The sequence below is a fragment of the Calidris pugnax genome, unplaced genomic scaffold (genome assembly GCF_001431845.1).
Source record: "Calidris pugnax isolate Ruff unplaced genomic scaffold, ASM143184v1 scaffold70, whole genome shotgun sequence".
NCBI classification, from domain to species: domain Eukaryota; kingdom Metazoa; phylum Chordata; class Aves; order Charadriiformes; family Scolopacidae; genus Calidris; species Calidris pugnax.
In genome coordinates, this window is record NW_015090862.1 from 3,351,138 (window position 1) to 3,377,510 (window position 26,373).

The following is a 26,373-nucleotide window of genomic DNA, read 5'->3' on the forward strand; positions in this document are numbered from 1 at the left end:
CCATGACACTGTGTAATTAATGATTGGATTTTGTACCTGGGTTTTGTATTGGTAGGAAATCTATTTGGTTGTGCTTGATGCTTTCAAATGCCATGATAGCAGGCAGTGCTGGTGACCACCCCTTTTACTGAAGGAGGCTGGGGACAAGACAGTTGCAGTGAGGAAAGGGATGCTTGGCTCTGCGATTAATTCCCTGTCTGTTTGTCTCACGGAGCTTAGAGTTCAACTTCAGGGCATATTTCAAGGTGACATTTATGCTCAGGGACAGGTCTGACAGCAGCGCTACGTGCTGCACTCCTACTGACTTCAATGAGAGCCCCTTGCAGAAAGTAAGGGTAGAATGGCCCTTGAAGTTTGTGTCACAGAGCGTGGCTTGAGGAAATGTGTGCATCTTTTGTGCTTTGGGTGTTTTTTTTTCTATGAACATGCTGCCAATCTAGGAGTGTTTTGGGCCCTGATCCTGCTGTGCAGATTCAATAGGCACATGCATGCTGTTGAATACAGCACGTTGAACATTAATTTATGGGAATTTTGTAAGCAAACTTTGTGTGTAGCAGCTGTAATAACCATGTTTTTACAAGCTGCAAATAAAAAACCAAGAAAGCATATAATGCCAATTTAAAGGCTTGGTGTTTTTTGGTTTTTTTTCATGGTTACTACAGATGTTACTGTTTTGAGACATTTGCTTAATACAAAAAGAAGAAAATGTGAGTCTTCAGTACTATGAGCACCTCTCCCAAGCTGACAGTTAGGTTTACCAGTAGACAAATTCTTGAGTGTCAATATTTTTTTTGTTTGTTTTGGGGTGGATCTTAGACAAGGGAAAAAAAACCCTTGAATTCTAGTATTTGCCCTTCCAAAAGTGCAAAGATGGACTCAAATAGAAATGTTATTTCCAAATACTACCTGTAGAATTCTGATGGAACAAAGAATGAGATCAGAGGAAAACTGGAGATGTAGGCTACTTCTGATGTTTGGGTCCATCTCTCTGAATTCAGATGATTGGACAGAACCTGAAAAAGATTGAACCTTAATTATCTGCTTCTGGTTATAGGCTGTAGAACCATGGATCTGGCAGTGATGTGTAGTCTGATCCTATATGTAGTGTTTATGTTCCTAACCTTTGTGACCATCTTTTCTGTCCTAGTGTCTGCTATTCTGTCCCTCTCACCACATTACAGATGCCTGCGCAGGAGCAGAGTGAGCCATCTGTTCTGTGTGTTGTCACAGGGAGTGAGCCAGTGCGTAGGAAAAAACACCCCAATGAAAAGAAATCCAAAGTCTGATCCCAAGGTGGGAACGTGTTCTATGATTTCTGAAAACAAGTGAAGTTGTGGCACGCATGTTCAGCACCGGGGGATGAAAGCCCCAGTGCCCCAGCCAGGCTGCTCTTCTGCTCCGTTTAAAAGCTGAAGTGCTGTGTTACACATGAGCTTATTTGAACCGCTTTGCTGGGGGAAAACTCTTTCGCATTCCAGGAAACAAGATTGCCTCCCACTTGTGCTAGAATCCTGCAGCTGATGAAACTTCCAGCATTGAAAAATGTCTCTCTTATGTAGCTGCTAGGAAATGCTGCTACAGAACTTAGTTACAAAAATATCCTGTTTTGGTTTTTTTTTAATTTTGAAAATAGGGTCACCTTAAACTTGACGAACTTTCACAGCTTGAACAAGCAGGAAGCCCATGTGTCTCTGGGGATGTAGTTTTCAGTGAGTAAGTTCACTTGAGGCATGAGTCTTGGGTAGAGTGATTTGATTCCATTTACTAATGCAAAATTTGACAACAGTAAAAACGCCTTCGCTGTTTAATCTTCCACTAAAGGAAAAAAAAAAAATCAGAATACTTTTTTCTTTCCCAGAATAGCTAGCTGGCAGAAAACTTGAAAAATGTGAATCCCCTTCTTGATACCAAGTCACTTTGTTGATGAACAATGCTCCCAGCAAAAACTGGGAATCATACTAGACAAAGGATACCCAGCATCATTATCTGCATTATATATCAATAGTTGTGCTTTCTTGCTTATCAAGTGTATAACCTTGTGTGTCCTTAAAGTGTAAAAACAAAACACCCACCACCCTAAGGACACCTGGGACTGCACTTCTAAGCAGCTAAGAAAAATAAAAAGATTTTATTAAAATATTATGAATTATTGTTAACATATTTACATAATTTAATTCATCCCAGGAAACATCTTAAAGAATGAGATATTATATACTTACGGTCATGAAGCCACTCTTTAATTTAATCATTTCACTGCTACAATCCATCAGTACAGTAGTTGCATGTTTGGGGGGGGAGGAGATTAGCTTATTTTATGTAGTAACAAGATGTTTCCAAAGGAAATGCCATTAGATGTGATAGTTTCTGGCTCCATTAGCTAACCCTGAACTGGAAAGAGTGTGTCTCCAAAAGATCCCTTTTTTGAGTGAACAGTTTAAAATGTTACAGCTAGTGGGCTAAACAAACTGGATCAGTGGTGTTATTCGAAAATGATTGCTGTGTTAGTAACTGACATTTAAGGCTTTGGTATTTCTATTACAAGCTTCTTTTCCTGGGAGTGCTTAACTTGGCATTAATTTTGTTAGACTGAATGCCATTAAGATAACAAAATTGAAGCTTACTTGTTCTTCTCATGTATAGAAGCAATATCTGTTGAGGGCTCGTCTCTGAAATCTGTTGTTTTTTTTAGTTTAAGCCAGATCTTTAGCATTTTTGTGATTAGCAGCTATTAATTCAATAAGGACTTTTTTTGACATTCGTGGTCAATTGTTTGCACAATCACTATTTTAAATAGAGACGCTATGGAAGTATGGAGGAAAACAAGGCTGAGGAAAGCAATATGATGCTAACAATGTCTTCAAGAAAAACTAATTTGTCGCAGGGCACATTACTAGAAGTAAAATCTTAGAGAATCCTGAGATGAGTTGGAAGGTGGAAAGAATTAGAGCCTTGTGCTTGTGTGTGCTGTGTACAAGCGATGAGGCTTTTGGTAAAATGTCTGTGTTTAATCACAGAATAGTCTTACTTGCAAAACCATGTGCATAAACAAAATCTTGTGTTTCAGAACAAAAATGGGGCTAATTGTGTTGCTGCCAAACAAATCTGCTTGACAGCATGTACATTAAAAGGGCATTACGCTAGTGAGGAAACGCACTGAGGAATCCTGAAAATTGCTTGTCAGGAAGCATTGCGCTGTTGGGGTGACCAGATGCTTGTGAACCACAGGTGCAGTGCCTCAACTTCTTGTGGTTTTAATCTTTGAGTTTTGAAATTCGGGAACACCTGCATTTCCCGATCACATCTGTCTGCTTTGCCATCTCTATTTTCCCCTCTGTCAGCAGTTGGCTACCAGATGAGCTTTAGATGAATAGCGTTCACCTTACTTCATAGTTGTTTTATGATGCTGGTTAGATGAAATAGTTCCAGCAGATACTCTCAATAAGCAGAGGCCTGTACTCTCTGCAGTTCATTGAACCCATATGGATGAGAACAGCTGGAAAGATGGGTTTGCTACCTGAGGCCAATGTTTGTGTTGCCAACCGCGACTCCAGCTTGCTGACCCTTGTATAATTCATTGCAGTTGAGGAAATGTTGCTCACACTATTCCATTTTGTGATGAATGGCATTACTTAAAACTGATAGTCTTGTAAAGCAGTGGTGACTTCCCATGTCTGACAGATGTGAACAAAGAATACAGTCAATAAATATTGCCATGTTCTAAAGGAAGATTCACTGCTCGCAGTTGAGGGGGAGGAATTTCAGTGCAAACAGAAAACAGGTGGAGAAGAAGCTGGTTTAAAATTACAATTTAGAGGTTGTGCTTAAGGATGAACCTTTGTGGGGATTCATGCATTGCAGGTCTCTGAATCATCCAGGTATAGTCCTGCAGGCACATATTTCAATCCAGCATCGTGGAACAGTTACTGCTTCACTGACACTATTACAGTAGCCAGGAACATCATTTCAGTGACCTTGCTGAGCTTAGACTTCCATGGAATTTGCCCAGAAAGGGAAGGATGCCTCAGGAAGGCATTGTCTAGAAATATCTTCTATTTAGTGCTATTGCTTTTGGGAATGTTCTTCAACCAGACATTTCCTGGTGCATTTCTATTTACAGTTTTTTCAAAAATAAGGTTGAGTGTTTTCATGTTTGTGCAAAAGAGTATCTGACCTGCTAACCAGTATCCCGGAACTCCCTGAGATGTCCTTGGTAGACTTTGCTGTAGGCCTTTGCTCAAGGTTCTGCTGAGAGACAGATTAGAGCCAGATGATTGAATCCATAAGAAGAGCACAAAGGCAGATTCTTTGAAAGGTCAGGAATATCCATGAGAAGCCATTAGGAAACTAGAGAGGGGAACTGAGAAGAGAAACAAAGAGTGTTTTAGCAAGTTTCTGTGAGAGACCCTAGCAGAGATTACTATGGTCTGAGATACAAGGATAGTGCCTGGGGAGGTGGAGCTGAGTAGATACCTGCATGGCTTGGAGGTGGTGCAAGGGGAGTAGGTGATAGGCTTTGATGATGAACAAAGTGAGGTGAGTGGTGGAAACATAGGTTGAGAAGGGAGCTAGAATCCTCATGAACATGAACACTTCTTTAATGGAGCTGGTATCCCTATGCTTTTGCAGCATAAAAGCAAAAATGATGTCGTTGATCATAGTTATGTAAGAATGTAAAGGGCACACAATCAGTTTATATCTGTCCCCATTTACTCCATAGTAGGTGTGCAATTGTTTCACAGTCTCCTGCTTTAACCTCTTGCTGCTCCATGGGGTTATAAAGATAAATTATGTGGCATTTCTATAGAATGTTATGAATATCAGACTGATCCAAAGTCCTTTTGAAGTTTGAGGTATGGATTGATGCTTGCTTCCTGTTCTTTTGTGGTGTTAACAGTGCACCAACTGCGATATGGTGAATATTTCCCCAGAAATGTTTCATATCATTAAACTGTAGCTTTTATTCAAGACGTGAAATAATTCTTCTCCATAGTCCCCATTCAAAAAACACATAAAATCCCTTTGCTGAAAGGGTCTTCAGAAGGTGCCTGAAGTGAAGTCCACAGAGTCCAGTAACAAGAGAAATTTAAGTATGTATATAGGCAGTGGCTGCAATGAGACCGAAAACAGTTAAGAAATTAATATATACTTTGTTTTTCATCCTCAGTAGCTAAAGCTTGCTACACTGCAGAAATCAGTCCGTAAAAGTATGTGCAATAACCTTATAGTTGAGCAATGTTCATCTTGCTTGTGATAGAAGGAGAGAGGAAGATAAAGGCTTCTCATCTACGGGCTATGAATACTACAGCAGCCTGACCCTCTGCACAAAGTTCTGAGGATGTGCTCTTCCTCACCCCTGACTTGGCCCCAGGTAGGCCAGCAGGGAGGCTCCTGAAGTTGCAGGTCTAATTTAAGCAGCCCTGACAAAGTAGATCAGACGCTCGTGGGCGCAGACGGTATGTTTGGAGTTAGGTTGAGAAAAGGCAACTCATTTGATTTTTGCTTTGCTTTGTTGTCACTAATGTTACATCTATTGAAATCAAAGTTTGAGAACTGAAATGCAGTTGTAGTGATTTCTGGAATTCTCTCTCTTGTTTCTTTACGTTGTAGTGCATAGCCACAAGGGGCTGAATTAAGGTTGTCTAGGCAGCTTTTCTGTGCTTAACATTGTAATTAAGCTGCTTTAAAAGATTTCCCAATTAAAATGCAAATAAATAAACCACAATAAAAAGTGAAATCAGGTGAAACTGAATTGGCACTCATTCGGTAGTAGCAGTTCTTTTAGATGTATTGTGTAGATCTGCACACCTTGAGTTTGCTAGTCTGAAAACAATGGTTGTCTTTTACCTTGCATGTGAACCAGCTGGCAGAATATATTATTATATATTATTATTACTGTCTCTGGATTTCACAATTGTTTGCAGCAAGAAAACATGGAGACTGAGGCCTCCTGATTTGAATTGCCGGTGCTGTGCCGAGGTGTTCTCCAAGGACTGCCAGCCCTTTTACCAGCAGTGGTGTGCCTCTGGATTTTCTGGGTTATACTATCACTTTCTGTTTACAGACTTCCCCCAGAGCGCCTTTTCATTGTCTTTGCTTTCTGGAGGTGTCAGCCTCGTTGGGATTCCTGCACAATAAATCTGGAAATCTTGGTCACTTTCCAGAGAGTATGCAGTGAAGGATGGGGCTGAACAGAACTTCACCTGCCTTTGGTGCCCCCACTAACAAACCATACCTGAGATGCAGCAAACTATTCCTCCTATGTGCAGTTAAGCCCAGAGAAGAGAAGGGAGAAAAGGGAATGCAAAGATGGGAAGAAGGAGCACATGGCAGAGGAAGAGGAGTGATGGACACTTGGGGAAACAAGGTGATGGGGCCAGGTGTTTCTTTGCCAACATTCTTCCCTCTTCCCAAACAAGCTGAAGATGCTACTGCACTTTTGGGAGGTGCTAGAAGTCAGTGCTGTGTTGAGGAAATAGGGAGCAGTGGCTTCTTTCTGCTTTGTGGCTCGTGGGTGTATTCAGTGCAGCATCAGCTGCTGCAGTTCCTTTGGTGATGATAAGAAGCCTGCGTTGGGAGCTTCAGGAGTTTGGGCAAGCTGCCAAACTCTTTTTGCAGAAACAGTGAGAAAGGGGAAACTGTGATACTACACTTTATATCTCTGTCAAATCTGAATGGAATTTCATGAGACAAAGAAAAAGCGCTTCAAAACCTGGAGGGCTGAATATCAAAGGCCTTTGCACACAATAGAGGTGTGAGAACTTTTCAAAGGTGAGGTCACAAATTTCTCTAAAATTGAAAGCATTAAGCAGCCTAAATAGAAAAGTAATTTACCAGATCCTCTGGTAATATCAATATATGCGCTGATGTGTGTATATATATGTGTATATATGTGTATATAGGTGCATAGGTGTGTGCATGTATCTATATATTCAAATATAATACTATATATGAAATAGAACTACCCAGATGTCCACAGACTGACTGATGTAACATTAAATATCATAGCTACACACCATGCTTATTTAGACAGAAACAGCAGCAAAAATGGATCTGGAAACAAGACCAATACAATGCCATTGAAATAACTAAAAAATTTTTTATTTTTATCTTGCATTTTGCAGTTCACTTCCTCTGTTTTGTCTTTTTTTTTTTTTTTCATGTCTGTGTTTAGATGCCGAAGTCCTTAGGGAGGGCTGCATTTTCTTGGCTGTGTGACACAGGGCACTTTTGAAAGTTAATGACTACAGTGAGAAATGTATATGCAGTGAAATGGCATTTTCGTGATTGCAGCTTCTGTTACCAGTGATACCCACCATCATATGGAAATCTTAGGATTCAGGATGTGGTCTTGCATGCTGTACAAATGCACCCACAAGAATCTGTGGGAAGGCACTAATTCTGCAAAGTAATTGGTCACTTATGAAAATAAAAAGAGAGGAATCTCAGGGCTGCACATCTGTTGTTGTTGGCATCTGTACAGACTTGACACCTTGACAGAGTCTTGGCCCTCACCAATATTTTACTAATCTCTCTGTATTTGACCTGTTTCATGTAGTTAAGTGCATTTGAGGTCTGATATTAATAACTGAGAAACTGTTGCATTTGGTAGTAGGTTTCCTGTGCTTATTTCTGGCATCCAATACTGAAACATAGGAGATCAGGTATAGACACATTTATTAGACAATTGCAGATATAAACTTACTGGTTTATTTGTTGCAAACGCACGCAATTACACAGTTCTGTGCACCAAAACATGACCTGGTACAATGTATCTGGTAGCACTGTATCTAACTCTTTAACTAAAAGCAAGAATCTGTCAGTAGCTATAAGAAACAATTTTGTCTTGGAAATTTAAAATGCTACTGGACACCTAGCAGAGGGCCACTGCAGCAGGAACCAAGCAGTGGAATACACTTCCTTGCAAAGCAATGTACTTCTAATTAATTTAAACAGTAATCTTTTTAAGTAAACATATCAAATGATTTATCATCTTGCTGTCAATACTGATAGAATATCTTTGTGTAAATGGCCATGGACCATCAAGTGTCATTTATAATCCTTCTTAGACCACTATTCTATGGGCTTTTAGGATGGGGTTGTTTTTTTTTTTTTTTTTTTTTTTTTTTTTTTTTTTTTTTTTTTTTTTTTTTTTTTTTTTTTTTTGTGAATCTTAAAAACAGTAGGAAGAGCAACAGTCCCTACAGACAATTACTAGATCCTTTTATTCCTGAGCTCAGTGTTAATAAAGGGAAACAACTTTCCATGCCATGTATCGATAGTTTCTGGAATTGTTATTTGTTGAATTCATTGAAAAGGCAACTTTTGCCATAAGCATTCTACTATTTTTAGACATTTTCCATGCACAGGAGAGAAATATTTCAGTTTTTCCAGCAGTGGGATTTCAAATATAATCTGTGAAAGGGTAGGGTAATATTGAATTGGTGTGACAGTGGTGCTGTGACTGTGAGCACAACATGTGCAGTGCTTTATTGGATGTGACTTTCACCCACAATGTGTAGCGGAGTCTCTTTTTTTTTGTTTGGCTCATAACAGTGCTGGAGGGGTGGGGGACCTCCAGTTAATGGTGGATGACTGACACTAGAGCACTTGTTCAGAAACTAGCCTGTTGTCGGATCATGAGATAGCTGTATTGTAGCTCCTACAAAATACCAAGATGCTGTTCAGTGTCTGATGGGAGAAAGCTTGAGGAGAGAACTGCAAAAGGGAGTTTGGCATAAAAACTGATTTCTGTGAGAAGCAAAGAAAGAATGTGGAAAAGAGATATTTTAATGTGAAGGGCGAAAGGGTGGATACACGGTGTATGTAAACTTGCAAAAAAAGATAATAAGGATGACCATGAAAAATAATGAGGAATAAATACAGTACATAGAAATTAAAAAAGAAAGGAAATGAGGAGAGGGCGAATGGAAGGGCAAAAATGAGAAGTGTGAAGACACAACATGCAAAAGGGTTATAAAGAAGAAATATGCACATTGCTCGTGGGTTAGAGGATTTGGGGATTCTTTCCTTATTGAACCTCCATGAAGAGGTTTTATGCTTTCATACATTTATGAAAAATTGATGCTGCATTAATGGTGATGAACTTTCATGGGTTGGCATGAAAGTTGTTGTGGTATACATGGACTTCTTAAAAGGCCTCAAATATGCAGTCTGTAGGCAAACTGTTACAGACAAAACTGTCTTTTAACATCTTTTCCTGAGTGTTAGAAGAGTATCTTCACTCCAGCTCAAACATGGGTCACTGGAACGGACAGATGCTCTAAAGTTCAAGATTATTAATCGTCTTGGCCCTCACTCAAGATCTAAGACAAGGTCTGTACTCTGAAATATGTTCATATGTTTAATACTATTGCTGTTTGAGGTCTGTGTACCATGCACAGAAGAACATCTGTGAACAAATAAGAGTTGACAGTGACAACAGGAATCAGGACTAAAAGTATGACAAAACTTTGCTGGTATTCAGATAAATCCTTAAATAAATCATAACTTTTTGGGTGAGAAGCGGAACTGGTAATTAGGCCTTTTTTGCAATGGAAAAATGATTCACAGTGCAGAGGTTTTCAACAGTCAGGAATGTGGGTATATCTCCCATGCCTGTCATATTGTTGAAGTTTGCTTTGCTGTGACTTCTCAGCCCCCTCTGCTCTGCCATCACCAGGAGACTAAGTGCCGTTTTCCAAAAGCAGCTGTGCATGTATCAGAAAGTACAAATTCAAGCAATTCCATTCATATAGTTAGTTGCACAGGGAGCTTTTGATTTCATATGTCAATCTCCAGAGCAATGTCCCAAGTCAAGGTAGTTTCAGTGCTAATCTCAATGTCTCCCTGTTTTTGACATCAGATCAGTGTTGTCAATTTTCTGTCTGATAGTTAGAAACTGAAGTGATTTGAAGAATAAGTGGCTTCAACTTATTTTTAAAATATCAGTGAAAATCTCCCTGAGTATTTAGCGACTCTGAAGACATCAAAATGACACATCTTAAGGAAAGTACTGTTAATCCCACAAGAGCAGAGCTAGATTTGAAATACTTTGGGTTTGGTTATTGAACATTTAAATGTACTAATTTGCTGAGTCTCTGTTAAGCTCAGCCTGACATCCTCGTGCTTCCTAGGCCATTGGTTGGACAACATTGGTGTTATTAACTAGTTCATAAAGCCAAGCACCACAGTTTCCCCCGGTCTTGTTTACCTGGACTCATGTCAGAAATGCATAGCCACAGTTCTGTGTTTAGTTACTCTTTCCTATAGTATAAATGGTGGCTATATGAATGTAAGCATTAAATTAGGTATGGTATCTGAGGTTTTCAAATTTCGGTAGGTAAATCAAACTTTTCAGCATGTACATCTTGTAGTTTGTGGAAATTTATGCTTTTGAAATATTCATGCTTCTGAGGTATGTGTACATTCATTTTTCTCGAGTCGTTTATTTCTAAATTTGTTATGTGAATGAAATATGATAAAGCTTTTTGACTTGTGTAAGAAAATGTTAGTTCTTAAGAAGTGGAGGTGTAAGCAAAAACTTTTTGTGGAAGTGAGAAAGACATACTCTTAAGAAAAACCAATGCTACTGCAAAAAATGTCCAAAAGTCTTCTCAGGCACTGTTCACAGAGCAGTTTTGTACTTTGTGGGCCACAAATAAGGCTCATTGCTGCTTTACCCAAACAGATAGAAGTGAAAACCAACAGTAGGTGGGTATCCCGAGAGTGACCCATAGTCAGCAGCATTTGGTATCTGTTCAGCTCCCATTTGCTGGCTGTTCCTGTGTTGCAATGAGACCGACAGTTGCTTGAGACAGGCTCTTCTCTTCTGGCTTGCTCTTGAATAGGAGAGCTGTGGTCCCAAAGAGTCATAGGAAACAGTTCCTGGAAATAGACAACTGGGACAGATGACAGCAACAGGGGAGGTTAGAAATGAATGCTAAATTGGAGTGAGAACCCCCATCTGTGTCTATATGTCATTAAAATGTATGAAGGGAGACATACACACGCATGCAAATGATTGAACTCATTGTGGTTTAAAAAGCAGCTAATAGCTGAGAATAATCTAAGCAAGTAAGGTTAGGGGAAAGGTATTGATTTTATGTCACACAAATGTAGGTAGAACATCTAAGCATTAAATAATGTTCCCAGGGCACTTTTCAGTGTGACCAGCTGAAACAGAAGAGCACAACATATTTAATGATCTGTAGAACACAGCTTCCTTGAGGTCAATAATGTGTACTTAACCTTTAGGCTTTCCATGTTGTCTGCTTGTCCAGTTGGTTTATGAAGTGTATGTTAACGTGATTGGGGATTTAAGGCAGTGATAACTTGATCTCTCAAACATTCACTGCTGTTGCACGTAAATGTTGAACAAATCCATTGTGAATACTGCCTGGCTTTTCCCGATGCAGCCTGCAGTGACTGCTGTTCCTCATACACAGCCAGGCGGCTCTGAATACCAGTCAGTAGTATTTATGTGAACAGGAAGATCCCTATTTTACTCTGGTTTTACTTTAACTCCATTAATGGATATTAAAATCAAAATAACCTGTTCTGGTCTTCAACCTTTGTCAGAGGACTCATGCTTATTTGGTGGCAGAAATAGTGATTAATTTGTTTTAAAGAGCAGAAGCAAATAAGAAATAAAGGCAGAACTTCAGTTAGCAGCAAGCATGCCTCAGTTAAGAGAAGTCTAAAGATTTTTATTAAATTATCTGTATTAGACAATAAAGTTTAAATTAAATAATTTAATTGGCAATTGAAATAAGCCTTTCTTATATGAAAGCTAAAATCAGACCTTTATTCAGCCTTGGTGTGAAGCAAGATTATTCCTGTCCCTGTGGAGGGGTCACTACACGAGGTATCCCAGTGTATCAGCAGTATTCACTGGGGTACTCATGCAGATAAATTTAGGGTATAGTATGTTCCTGCAATTTTAATACGGATGGTTCTTACCTGTCTTCAGAGGATAAATATATAAAGTGCAATATCTAAAATTGATTTCTTCAAAGCTGACTTCAGTTTAGATTTTGCTTCAGCAGAGGGTGCCCATCAAACACTTATTCTTGCTGTCACTTGAAATTATAGGAGATGGAGTGTGGTAGTGTTTAGAGCTCTCACCCACTGTTGCAAACAGCAAATTGTGAGTGTCCTTCACATGACTTCCTCCCCCTCCTCCACAAATAGATGTGTTGACTTACTGCTATGGGACTTAGACCCACAGCTGAGTTACTGCAGCTTCATAAGCAACTGTTCAGCTGTTGAACCAAGGTAATAAGTTTTTCTACTCTTTTTATCTCTTGCAAACTCAAGGTAAAACTTGTTTGCTTAAATCTTAATTTATACTCCCATGACAGATCTTACCTCACTGTTACTACAAGCTAGGAACGCAAACATACACAATCTCTTATCTTTAAACTGCATTACACTGATGTAGACCTGAAGCCTTTGCTTAAGAACTGGAACTCCTGAGGACTCCTCTTGCAATCCTTCAGGTTTCTTCAGAGCTTCATAAGAGCTTATCCTCAGCTTTTAACTCTCTTGGTCACAAATAGCAGAGACAGAAGGAAGTGCAGCCCATTACCTACAGTAGGCATATGCTAGATGAATGTACTGTCTCCGTTTTTCAGTACATGACTGACATATACAATACATGTATATGAAAAAAAAAGATGTGTGTGAATAGCAAACCAACCTTTCTTTGAGTATGTCAGGCCCCTGCTTAGCCAGCATCCCTGTTCATGCAGAGCTCTCAGGACCCAGACTCACTTGCATAATTTCTGTTGGGTGCATTTTTTATGCTCATATAAGACTATTTTTGCTTGAGGCTTCTATAGCAGTATAAACAGTGAGAGCAAGGCTCGAATAGTTTGTACATTTCACATTTCATCCAGCTTCTAGAATATACTTCTGTATCTTAATTACAGGCACCCATAATTAGTAAAATATGAGATCTTGTGTAAGTGTTAAATGTTTATTATTTCTGCATTATCTTCTTGATATTGTGGAATACTGTCTTTAAAATTCTTGGCAATGTTTTTAGTGCTTTTTAAAAGCAAATTCAAGAGGCTGGCAAATCTTTCCATTGTTTCAGTAAATTATGTCTTTTTATTTTTTCTGCTCCCCAGTACAATGCCTGGAATCGTTAATTACGTCAGTTTCCAGGCTGCTACTGTTTAAGTTATGGTACTTGACTGTTACCCTTCATCACAGACACATCAGTCTATAAAAACAGCCAATAACAGATTACGTCTGGGGTATAGCATCTACTACTTGTGGTGCATGAAGCAGAGGCTTAAGAAGGGAAACAGACAAGCCTAGAGTCAACCTCAGGCTTCACTTAGATTTTCCAGGTTTGTGTCCTTTCAGTTGGATGTGTGTGGCATGTTCCTATCCAGCAGATCCCCCTCCTCCTGAAGAAAGACATGGACAGAAGTTGGGAGGAGTGCACGTGTCCACCCTCTAGAGAGGTAGAATTTGTATGTTTAACATCCTAGTCCTTTTTCAGCTGATGCAGGTACTGATGAAAAGCTAATCCAGCTAGTGTAAATGCCAGTCTTCCAATGAGCTGAGCAAAGCTTATTGGAAGTTTAGGCCTCTGGCTTTGTGTCTTCCCTGCTCCAATTTGACGTTGTGCATGGCTGGAGGTGGCTGTCCACAGCCATTACATCATTTTAGTTGTGTTAGTGAAATGTGGTGAAACTGCGAAGGAATATCAGGGCTTTCTGTATGAGGTGCCCTACAAACTCATTAAGAGAAAGGCCTCTTGAAGAGTCAAAAGAAACAACAAATAGTAGTTGTAAAGTAGAGCAAAGGAAGAAAGAGGTGTATGAGGTATATGGAAGCATGATGTGAAATGAAATTACTTGACCAGAAAGGAAAAAACCAAGACACTGCTTGACAAATGTATTTAAGGAGAATAACTGATTCAGGCATTCAGATGCCTTTGTGAGTCCCGTAACTGGATGGACAATCCATCCCTTAGGTGTGCCCTTTGTGGCAGGTGTGTAGGATGTCCTGCAAAACTGTGCTCTTCTGCCTGAGCAGCAAGCTGTGCAAAACCAACAGGAACTGTAGTGCTGTGCTAAGCTCCAGCTGATGCATCCTTCTCTGAATGTTGTCTGTTCTGCTGCAGTAGCCATATGTACCATGCTGCTCAAAGTGAAGAATCAATGTTATAATTCTGTAGAGTTTTACTTCTCTAGGAAAGCTTTACATCTTTCTTATAGGAGAGCCATAGTTGAAGTATAGAGTTGGTAGTCAATAGACTGCAACTTCTGTTTTCATCTCTGCAAGAAGGTTGTATGTGGCAAAAACTCAAAGTATGTGATTCAGCAGAGCACTGAGGCATCTGCCTTCACGTAAGCTGTAAGTAGCCACCTTGATTTCCTCAGAATTGCTGTATTGTTTTGGAAATGCTCGAGTTCCTTGCTGGATAAGGGCTCATCAGTGGCATGGAACTATGAACTTCATGTGTGCGTTTGCTTCCCAAATAAACTAAAGAGGATAATTTTGTGTTTTCAGCAAAATGTTGTCTTCTCCCAACTCCATATGGTTGGCAGAGAGGAAGAAATTACAGTGTTACTGAAATTTCTCCTGATATCTAAAAGACTTTATAGAAGCATTGTGACTTTTAATTTTTTTCCCATCCTTTCTAAATCATAGTATAGTCTCTCTGTCTTGCTTTATAGAAGATCAGGGTTAAGTCAAATATAAAATTCTAAGGGTATTTCAAAACACAGACCAAATTAGTATGGCTGCCAGTTTTCCTATTCCTTTTAATTTTCTTTCTTTTCTTTGTATTTTTGAGTCACCTATTACTTATATTTATTAGTAACTGATTATGCAAACCTTCTTTGAAAAAAATCTGAATGTGATTTCTGTGTTTGATAACTTGTTAGAAATGGGGGTGTGATCCTATGAAAACTTTTGCCTGAAGAAATGTCTGTTTCCATATGAGTACTTCTATCGATTTATTCCTGTATCCAAACATTTAAAGGATAGAGCCATGAAGTTATATTGTATGTACATGATGCTGAGCCTTTCAGGGGAATTTCTCTCACAGGAAGAGAATATTTTCCCTCAGTGCCCTTTCCCCCTACAAGTAATCTGTCACTGTATAATTAAATGGGAAAGTAAATAATGTTATTATTTCTGAGCATGGACACAGTGCACACAGTAACAAATCAGATTCAAAAAATAGCTGATGAGAGGATTTGTAGAGATCCTTGATGCAAAGTTTTAAGTACAGTACAACCAGATACCTGCTCTAAATTGGCTGCCACTGTAATTAAAAGTATAAATGTTTCAAGCTGAATACATCCTATTAGTAAGATTTTAGGAAACAAAAATTTAATTTATTCACATTCGATATGGTCTGTAAATGCCACCATTATATGCCTTCCTCTGGCCTTTGATTAGCTATGGATTAATAAAACTTTTATACCTTCTTTGTCAGCCTCATTTTGAACTCTGTTTTTGCATACTGTTACTATTAAATAAATGAATTAGTGTCCAGAAATGTGTCATGCATATTACCTAGCAGCAGGAAGCATAATACAGTGGTCAGCTCCCCAGGAGCATTATAAATCCTAACACGCTCAGTAACCTGCTCATGTGGACCTATTAAAAGCTTGATGATTTAGTGAAGCAGTATTTGTGCTTAACAATGGAATTTTAGTTAATTCAAAACAAAGTAAATCATTTCCAATTACAGTATTTGAATATTCACAGTAGCTATACAAGGATGTGTAATGTTGCTGGGCAAAAAAAAAAAAAAAAAGAGAGAAAAGAAAAAAAAATCCAAAAAAGCACAAACAAAACACCTCCAAACCAAACATGCAAATACAGCGCGAACCCGCAGACTGCCACCTAATTTTATTCTCTTTTATTGCTGTATCAGGTAGGATACAACCATGCATTTTTCCAAATTAACTCTGAATACCTGTCCCAACAGGCAACTTCAAGAAGTTAGAAAACTGACATCATTTAAAAAAAAAAAAAAAAAAAAAGAGAGAAAAAAGAAAAGGCATTATAAAGGTTGACTGGAGTTTAGCGTTTCGAGTGGTTGTGGTACCTCAGCATTAAATGAACACCAGTGTTTGTAAAACATGTTTATTTGATGAAGCTGCTTCACTAGAGAGATTAAGGAGGCAGAGCCTACAATGGGCAAACTGTTTCCAGAGACTATGAAAACTTCTGTGACCGGGAAGGCTCCTGACGTTTAAGCAGCAGTGATAACCAGAGAGGCATCCAGCCCAGCCCCGGCATGATGGGGGATGTACTGTAGTGTATAAACAGGGCAGATTTGTGATCAGTTGAATGGTATTTCTCACATCTGGGCTGATTACACACTGTGCAGTGGGGCTTGCAGGTGGTCTGAAGCTGGAGCTGTTGGAGGAAGCGAGTGAGAGCATCTGCCGAGTTATCCTGGGACTCTGCGGCAGGAAGATGAGGGATTGATGGGGAGGGCCAAGATCCGTGAAATGTCTTACAGCTTCTTTCCTGTGTAACCAATGTACTATGTATGTATATATGTGTGCAAGCACATAAATGCACACACATGTTATTTATAGTATATGGAAGATCAGATTGTTATTTATAGTATATGGAAGATCAGATTGTCCCTTCTGAAAACAGGCTAATGTTTTCCAAGTCTGTGTTTTCAATGCAGATCTTCAGAGGCCTGGCTATGCCTTAAAATGTTGATATGCTTCAAGAAAGGTTTTTCAGTGGACTGAAGAGCCCAGTGCCTTTGATTTCACTAGGAATTAGGGTCTCAGTTGCTTTCCTTAAATGCCACTTTAGTGCTTTTTTACAACCATGGACTACTTTATCTGCATGTCCATCAGGTTGGCACCTCCAGCCTCATTCAAGGTCATGCAGCTTAGGCTTTGAGGTACCCAAATCGCCTTTGAAAACAGACTCGGGCTTCTACGTTTGGTAGAGCAGTTTAAAGAAAATATGATAAATAGGGTGTCTTGAAGCTATGAAACCCTGTGCACTGTTGTGCTGTGAGAGTGAAGCTGACAATTTTAAAAATATGAAATATGCTTAAGTATCTGTAGGGTTGTTTTAAAAATGCTGCTAAGTCCCAACATATAGATTGTAATGAAGTTTGTTATGTTGTGGGGCTTTTTTTGTGGATTAATCCCTTAATTCTTACAGATCTTGACTAATGCTATATGCATTTTAGCTTTGTTTTGATCACTTGGTCACATTAAATCATAGATTTTCTTATCCCCTTCTAAGAATACTGGAACTGACAAAAGGGAAATGAAAACATGATTTCCTTAGGCTGGTGAAATATAGTCAAATAAATAAACATCACATGAAAGCACAGAACTTGAACATGAAAGCAATAAGATGTCTTATTAACTTTACCTCTGCTCAGCTGACTTGCATTGTATGGTGCAGTCTGAAGGTAGAGGAATAGGCCAAGTGATGCTCTCTGGGTAGCTTTTATATCTTAATTTATTCTCATTGCTTTTTACAAATTTATTCTGACATTTTCCTTCATGAGTGACATTTGCTGTCTTCAGATACAGTTACGTAAACCTGTTGCTGTTAATCAGGATTATATTATTCCTACAAGTGTCCGTCTGACTCTTGCAATTTTCAGGCCTTGATTCCATTAATAATCTTAAAAATATAAGTATTTGCTCCTTGTGGCTTATTGGTCTCAGCATGATGATTTCCATTTGAAGATGATGACAGTCATGTGACACTACGTAGCTAATAAAAAGTTCTGAGGGGAGAGATTTGGGAATAGATTAATCATTAAAACCAGTGTGTTCTTGCTAAAGTCTTGTATGGTATCCTGAGAAGTGTTTCTTTGTTCGTTTTGGCAGTTACATTACCCAGTTTAGCCACGTGCTGCAATGGCAAATTAACAATCTTATAGCCACAGAAATAGATCAGTGAAGGGTCACATATCTCATTGGAAGAATAAATCAGGACAATCAGGTGTGAGTAATAGGAATGCTGTAAATCATAAAATCTGAGATGATGTTCACTTGTTTAAAAACCTGTTTAAATGCCTAGCAGAACTTCTGTGGAGGTTCCTGCTGTGTCCTTGGTGTCTCAAAACTAAGGACTGGCACCTGGTGCTGAGGGTACTCAAGCAGCACATGCAGAGGGCAGCTGATTGCATTTGCAAGTAATTGCCAGCATTTGTGAAAGCTGCTGTGGAGGCGTGACCTCAAAGGCATTCAGAACAGTAAGGTGGTCTTAATTAGCAGTCATTCAAAAAATTCTAGGAGACTTATAAATAAGTCTTTCTCTCCTCACTATTCTTTTTCCCTCACATGTTTAATTTTTTTTTTTTTTTAAACCTTTCTCGACCTGGAGTCATCCACTTAAGCAGTGCAGTGACTTGGGATGGTCTTCTGTTTAATGATGGTGATAAGGGGAAAGAAAGGAGATTCTATTGGTGTGTAATCACCTTTGTAGGATTCAGCTGGTGACAGACTGCATCGGTTTGTGTGGCAGGTGTGAGTTTGTAGGCACTCTGAAGTCAAGGTGCTTGAGCTCAGGAGAGTTTGCTAACCTCCCTGGAGAAAATATTGATCTGACATAGAGAACGTGTGTGGTCTAGGAGTAAAATGCGCTCGGCTCACAAAGGAGGCAGCCAGCATCTAGAAGGAAATGTTTGTATTGATACAGTCCTCATCTTCAAGGAGACACTTCTCTTGTGAGAACTTTGAGGCCTTGATCAGAGGCAGAGGGTGAGTAAATTCATTTTGGAATTAACATGATTGAAACTGGAGTGAGAGGTGGGCCAATGTCTGTGACTGTATTAATTTTTGTAGTGGTCATTAAGCAATTGTATGTGACCATGTTGTGCCTGAAGTCACTTAAATTCTGCTGGCACTGCTAGAAATTCTGACACCTGCCAGGATGTGTGTGAAGTAACTGTCTTTTATTCCTTTACATAAATGGCCTGTAATGTATATTTTCTGTAATTTGTTCTCATTCCCTCTGATCACAAGCCACAGACTATATGGAAAGGGAGGAAAAGAGTATCCAGTATCTAAGGGGGGGTTGAAATCTTTTCTGTGACTAACAATAATTACTAAGTTTAGCTCTATTTTTCCTGTTTAAGTGTTATACTTACGGAACAATCTCAAGCAGTTCTAAGAGCATTCATGATTAGAGCCGTGTAATGTAAGCTAATGTGATTGTTAAAAGTCAAACAAGCTTTGAAGCTTCTATTTAGGCTTGTTTGCTCCTTCAGAACAGGAAATAATTTGGTCTAAAAACTGCTGAGGAATATGTAGTGTGCTTGTAGGAATATGTACAGCTCTTTTTCATTTTAATGAAACTTTACTAATGTACGGTCAAAGGAAACAAACACAAATATGTTAACCCTAGCCAAATGCATTAAATCAAATATAGCAAGTATGAGCATTATCCATTCATTGTTGTTTCAGAGTTACTCTTGATTGCCTAAGAAATCTTACACATTGGAAAAGAATTATCCCTCAGTCTCTTACAAAACATGAATTTGAATAATACATATAAATAACAATACTGAATGCATTTCAGTCTCTTGATTTCTTGTTCCTGTGAGAGCAAAGCTAACTGGGCTTGCTATAAAAATAATTTTAAAAAATAAGTGCAGGTTAGTGCGGAGCATGAATCCAGTCTAAACATCTTCTGAGACATCCTGGTTTTCTGTCGGTTTCTCACAATATGTTCTGCCACCTTGGACAGAAATGTGGTGATGGAGATCCTCACGACATGCAGGTGATTGTGGAGCTGAAACTCTGAAATTAAATAGAGATTCCCAACCTCTAAACTTTCAGAAGTATTTCTGTTATATGCCTGTAAATGCTAAAACTCTTTTAAAAGTCTTATAGGTCCCTGCTAATAAGTGTCCTACCTGAAGGGCTCTTAGATGTCAAGTCATCTGTGCATTCTGAAGTTCTTGTCCAGTTCATTCATCAAGCAGATCTGACTGTGTCTGATCAATCTGGGGACACATTTTGCTTCTCAGGAGAAGGAAACATGCTGTGGCTTCTGCATGAATTGGCTTTGGGAACTCTGGAGTTTTGTTCATAGCCGTAGGACAGATCTGCTTCAAAGCAACAGAATGCAAAAGTACAAATTGCAGTTTATTTGTAAAACTAGTTAATATGCTGCTTATAGATACCAGCAAAGCTAGGGAGCTTCAGTTATGCTTTGCATTTGGTTACACTTACTGATCTGCATTTCTAAGCCCACCTGTGAAATGCAACATGCTTTTTTTTCCTCTCTGGCTTGTGTTTAAGAAAATGAAAGCTGTCTGATGCATTAAGATGCACACACTTAGTACTCTCCAAACGGAATTTGTTTACATCCATTTTTCCCTGGCAATGTAAACATTTTTTTTTTCTTTGTAATACCTTATGTCTATCTGTGTATGTCTGTGTGTATGGATGAGCAATTTGTTCCCAACAGCATAAGAAACATCTGTAAAAAGGACATATTTCACTGGCAATGGCAGCACGCCAGGAATATACTCCAACTATTGCTCTTAAGTAGACATGTTTGTGCCTCAGCCCAGACGCGGCACGTAGCGAAGGAAAATCTTGCCACAGTTTAATGCATATTTACAAGATACCCTGCTCTCTCCAGTGTGGTGTAATGAGTACCCAATGTGCAGTTTGTTTCATTGTTAGAAGAGCACTGGTGGAAACACCAAATGAAATGAACATGCTAAAATATTATAATCTATTCCACAGGGTGCTGTTCTTCAAGGGCTTGGTGATTAGAGGTTTTATTTTCATCTAGCAAATGTTATTTATTCACACAAAAGTCCTGCAGAGAGACTGGGAGACTTAAACAGAGTGTGTTAGCTTATGAGATGGGGCAGGGGTAGGGCTGTGTCTTCTATGGAGAGACCTATCACAGAACTTACATGGAGCATTGGGGAACCTCTTCAGGCTTTCTGCATAGCTGTGCTTTTGATCGTGTACATAAATAGGTCTTCTGTAGAGTGGGTTGACTTAATTCAGTCATTTTGATTGATAATTAGAACTGACAACGAATAGATCAATGCAAATCACAAGGACGAAAACATCTGGGACTCGGTTTAATGTGAATCCCCCAAATCCTCCTTAGTGGAAACCATACCACATGTACAAACAGAATTCACAGTTGTTTTTGCAAATGCAGAAATTAATACATCATAAGATATGAAAAATAAGCCTCTAAAATGATAGGAAAGAACTGGTGCAGATGTTGCAGTTCCTTCTTAGTTTAGATCTTGGAAATGTTCACTGTCTTTCCGTGATGGAACGTGGGCTGAGCAGAGATGCAATGGGTGGAATAAAGCGTGGAGCTGAGCTGAGGCACGTGGCTGGGTGCGAGCTTCTGCCCTGCAGCTCTGTTGGCTGGCATCTGGGCTTCTCCAGAAGTGGAGGGATGTTTTTCTAAAGCTTGAAAGGTTCAGATGAGTTGGTGGTGGATTTGGTTTTTGGGTTTTTTTTGGTTTTATTTTTTTTTCGAAGTGGCTAATTAAAGAAAAAAAAAACCTTCCCTGTGAAATACTTTGCACAAAGTATTTGAGAGGAAATTGGAAATATTTTGTGAGAGAGAAATTCAGACCAGAATGAACAGTCTTGATTTCAGTTTTTATTTTTTTTTTCCTGAACGTATCTTCTCAGATGTTTTCCATTTCTTATAGTGAAGATATCTGAAAAAAAATAATAGTTGGATTTATTCTTCTTTTTTTCCCCTTCTTCCCTCTTTCCTTTTTCTTCTCTGAAATTGTAGTATCTCTGCAGTTAGGAAAATGTGTTGTGGTCAGGAAATAATTTTTCAGACAAAGAAGGAAATCTTGCAGTGTTTGAGTATTCGAAGTGGCTAATTAAAGAAAAAAAAAACCTTCCCTGTGAAATACTTTGCACAAAGTATTTGAGAGGAAATTGGAAATATTTTGTGAGAGAGAAATTCAGACCAGAATGAACAGTCTTGATTTCAGTTTTTATTTTTTTTTTCCTGAACGTATCTTCTCAGATGTTTTCCATTTCTTATAGTGAAGATATCTGAAAAAAAATAATAGTTGGATTTATTCTTCTTTTTTTCCCCTTCTTCCCTCTTTCCTTTTTCTTCTCTGAAATTGTAGTATCTCTGCAGTTAGGAAAATGTGTTGTGGTCAGGAAATAATTTTTCAGACAAAGAAGGAAATCTTGCAGTGTTTGAGTATGGTGGTTAAATTACTTCAATTTGAAATAATTTTGAAAGATTCAGCTGGAAAAAGAGGTTGGTGGAAAATGGCAGGAAAAAGAGTTATATACAGACTTTTATATTCAGGGACAAGATTGAGGTGGGAGATGGTAAAACTTCATACAAAGAAAAGAAAATCTTTACATAAAATAGAATGAAAATTTCATTTAAAACATTTTGAAATACAAATATTATTTTTAGGAAGAAAAATAATCTGAGAGAAATTTGAGGTTTTGTTGATAGAATCTTATTTTTCAATAGAAAGGGATTTGCATTGGATTCTTTTTAATGGGTTGATGTGATCTCTGTATGAGTTAGGAACAAACACTATTTACATTCACAGTTCAAAGTGAGATTCAAAAAAATCTAAATTACTTGACCATAATGACGAAGGCAGCACAGCAGAGCCAAGAACATCTGAGCTGGGCTGTTACTAGTTTGCGTTCCTTGCAAAGAGATTTTTCGTATAGCCTTGGCCATTTCTTTTTCTTGTTTTTCTTTTTTTTTAAAAAAAAAATCTTACTGTCTTTCTCATATGGTAAATCCCAGTTGCTTCCTTTCCCTGAATGCTGTTCAGTGGAAGGCTGGTTTCTGTTTGCCATTTTTTTCTGGCCTTCTAGATATCTGCTGGCCTGCCCGCCATGGAGATACTTGCCTTGCTCTGAGCCCATGGTCTGTGCATCTTCTGGGATAACTCTGAAGAGTTTAATGTGTACATGATGAATTTGGGAATTTGTCATGAAATACACAGCATATTTCAGAGGATCAAATTTATTTTTTATGAAGTTGAATCTCAATAACTGATGGAGCTGTGCTAGCATAGCAAATCTTTGATTCCAGTGCTATTTCAAATTTTCTTCACCTTGTAATTTCATGCATTATTACTATTTAGACATCCCCTTTGCCTTGCATTTTACTGCCCAGCTTTGCAGCCTGGCTTGATTCTTTTATTCCTGTGCCTTCTAAAATAATGCTTGTTTAGGAGTAACCAGAGTTGTCCTTGTGTGTATATATAATTTTTTGTTTTCCTTTGGTCTAGCTCATTAATAAATGCCTTTTACCACCTTTTGAAACCAAAAGAAAATAAAAAAGGAAAAATTCTGCTCTTAACCTAGAGATAGCAAAAACACTGTTCTAGTGTCAGTTGTCACAGTGTAAAAATCATTAGTCAAGAATAAAACTTTAAGAGGCAATATCCTTAGTTTTGTCACTAATATAAAATAGCATTATCTATTAAAAGTGTAAATGTGTGTCTTGCAGACTTAAAACCGCTGGATACTGCAACAAAATCATGTGTGTGTTGGTTTTTATTATTAACTCCAGCTTTGAATTAGAATTCCCTATATTACAGCTTGGAGCTAAACTCTGTTTACAAAACAGTATTTACACTTGACTAATTTTGCAGATCAAACTAATTAAATCAATTAAACTGGTGATTAACCAAATGAAGGCTGATTGCAAAAATTAGTGGGTTTATTTTGGAGGACTGGAAGTAAGCTAATTACTGCAGTGATTACTTGAACCTGGAGTACTCTAAATGTGGTATAAATTGAAACCTCATAGTGAATTAGACTGGGAATTCATTACAGTTTAAAGCACTGTTAATACTATTCAGGCTGCTACTCCTGTGGGAAAATTTCACTCAGTATTTTGTATACTGATAAACAATCATTTAGTCTGTGTCCTTTTAAATAACACCAAGCAATTTCACACTGTATTTTTTTCCTTGTAGCTGAGTCACAATTTTATCTTAGGAAAATGTAGTTAGTAAAACTGTCAATCAGGTTCCTACACACTGCATGATGGGAAATGTAGTCCAACTCAATCTATCTCCATCATAATAAAATTTTCTAGTTTCATGTGGTTGCTACAGCATTTTCTGGTTGATGTCTTAATCTGTGTTGGCCATCTCCAATTGTTAACTTGGTGCACAGAAGAAATGGGGGTTTGGCTCATTTGCCTTGCACATCACTTAACTGTTGGCATAGAACAAAAGGATTTGTTCTAATTCTAATTTGTTGCATTTCACACTCATACTTGGAAATGCAAGGCCATAGAAGGATTTTAGAAAAGGAAACAGATCTGTTAGATTACTCGCTCATTTTGTTTGCCAATGCAAGCTATTCCCTGTAGAATACTTCCTAGGCTGTTTCATTCCTCCTTGCATCGCCAATTAACAACAGAATATAAATGTCTACTAAAAATGACCTATATTATAGAGTTCCTTCAAGCACATCTCCTTTCAAGGGGGTTAATGAAATCGCACAGAATTAAAATACAAAAACCTCAAAGAGCTGGAATATTATGTAGTTTGTGATTATTTCATGTTACACTTTTGAATATTGTAAAGATGCTTTGTTTTAAGCTCATTTTTAAGCTATTTCACTACACATTGCATTCAGCAAGGGGTTCGGTTTCAGTCCTCATTGCTCTGACAAATGCAGCCACTTGAGATTTACATTGCATAACAGGCTTTTATTCTGGACATTTTTGCTGGTTTGGGTTATTTTCTCACACATGTGAGTACAGCTTCCACTTGTTTAAAACCAGATTTCCATAGACTAAAATGCAGATCTCATTGCTTCATTTTGCTGGCAACAAAGCACATGTTACCACTAAAGCGAAGGCGTGATGGAGGCCTCCTGCAGCATCCCCTTCTGAAACAGTTGGCTGGTGATAATCATTTTCTCTGTAGTTGCCTATTTGGGAATTGTACATTTAAATTTTATTTTTTATACCGCTGGGTGCATTTTATCAAGAGGAACTTCAGTCATACAGGAAAAGAATCTAAGGGTGTTGGAACAGAAAGAAAGTAGCAATGAATCAATTTTGCTGGGCAAAATAGGATCAGATCAACTCAGCTGGGGAAGATAATCTGAAGTGAGATCTACTTATGGGGACAACTGAGGAAAAGGTGATGGTTAGCCACGGGCAGGTGATGGGACAGGGAGCTTGGTAGGCCATTGCGAAGGCTCAGCATGAACTGGTGGATCGAAGTCAGCAGCAGGAAGGATCTGGTGTGTCACGGTGGGCAGATGTTGCCATCTGTGTGCATGCTGCACCGGGGCTGGTTCCTCTTTATGAAGGCAGGCCTGGCTCTACATGGAGCATAGAGCTTGATATTTCATTATCAAAAGACAGTGTAAAATGAGAAAGTGGTAAAGGGAGACAAAACTCACAGATGGCTGCAGGGAGAGAACTGTGACCTGCAATGAAAGGGATGAGGTGTGTGAAATTAGGCAAAAGGAGGGTGTCCTGTGAAGACTGAAGCTGAGATGTGTTCACAAATATTTAGCAGTGAGAAAGCAGGGTGCTTGCTCAGGGTTGTGCTCCAGTAAAGTGAAATAGCAGAGCACATCAAACCAAAGAAAAGGGAATATCTAGAAAGGCTTTCTCAGCAGAGGGCTTCTTGGGGTGCAGGGAGCACCAGGGCAGGTGAGGGCACCGGGGGCAGGCAGGGGCCTATTGCAGGCAGCACCAGCCTTTCTGGTGGGGGGCAGAAGGAAGTCAGGGCCTCTAGTGTTAGAAAACATGCTCTAGCCCACTGTTGCAGAACACATCTAGGAGCAATAGTACTTAAAGGACACAGGAAGGTGGATTTTTCACTATGGCATGTTAGCTTTAGGGGTTTTAGCTGAGAAAAGATGTAGGAATACCAAGGTGCTTCATACCAGTATGTATAAATAGTTCAAAGAAAATTATATTCTGTGGCAGTTTATTTATTGAGCAGATTTCCATTCCTATAGGAATCACCTTCTCTAAAAACACAGGCAGATACTCAAGTCTGTATGTGAAAGTCACATGTAAAATATATGATATCTGATTTTATTTTTTTTTTTGTTAGCAAATATCTAATTTTCCCTTACTGTCTTTGCAAGCCAGGAATTTGCTTCCTTATAAAGAGGGACTTTTGTTAGTTTGTTTGTAATGCAATGAAAAATAAATTTAGAAATGCAGATTACTAGCTGAATGCTTTAAGGGAGGAAGCTATGCATATGAAGTACAAGAAAATGCCAGTCTTGCTTGAACACTGTACCAAAATAAAGCATTTTCTCAAATTCTAAGCTCATGTAAAATTCCTTATAAAGCTGATAAAAGCAGAGCAAACTATGTGGTAGTTTGTTCCTGTAAAAGAATTCAATACAATTTGTCATCATCCGT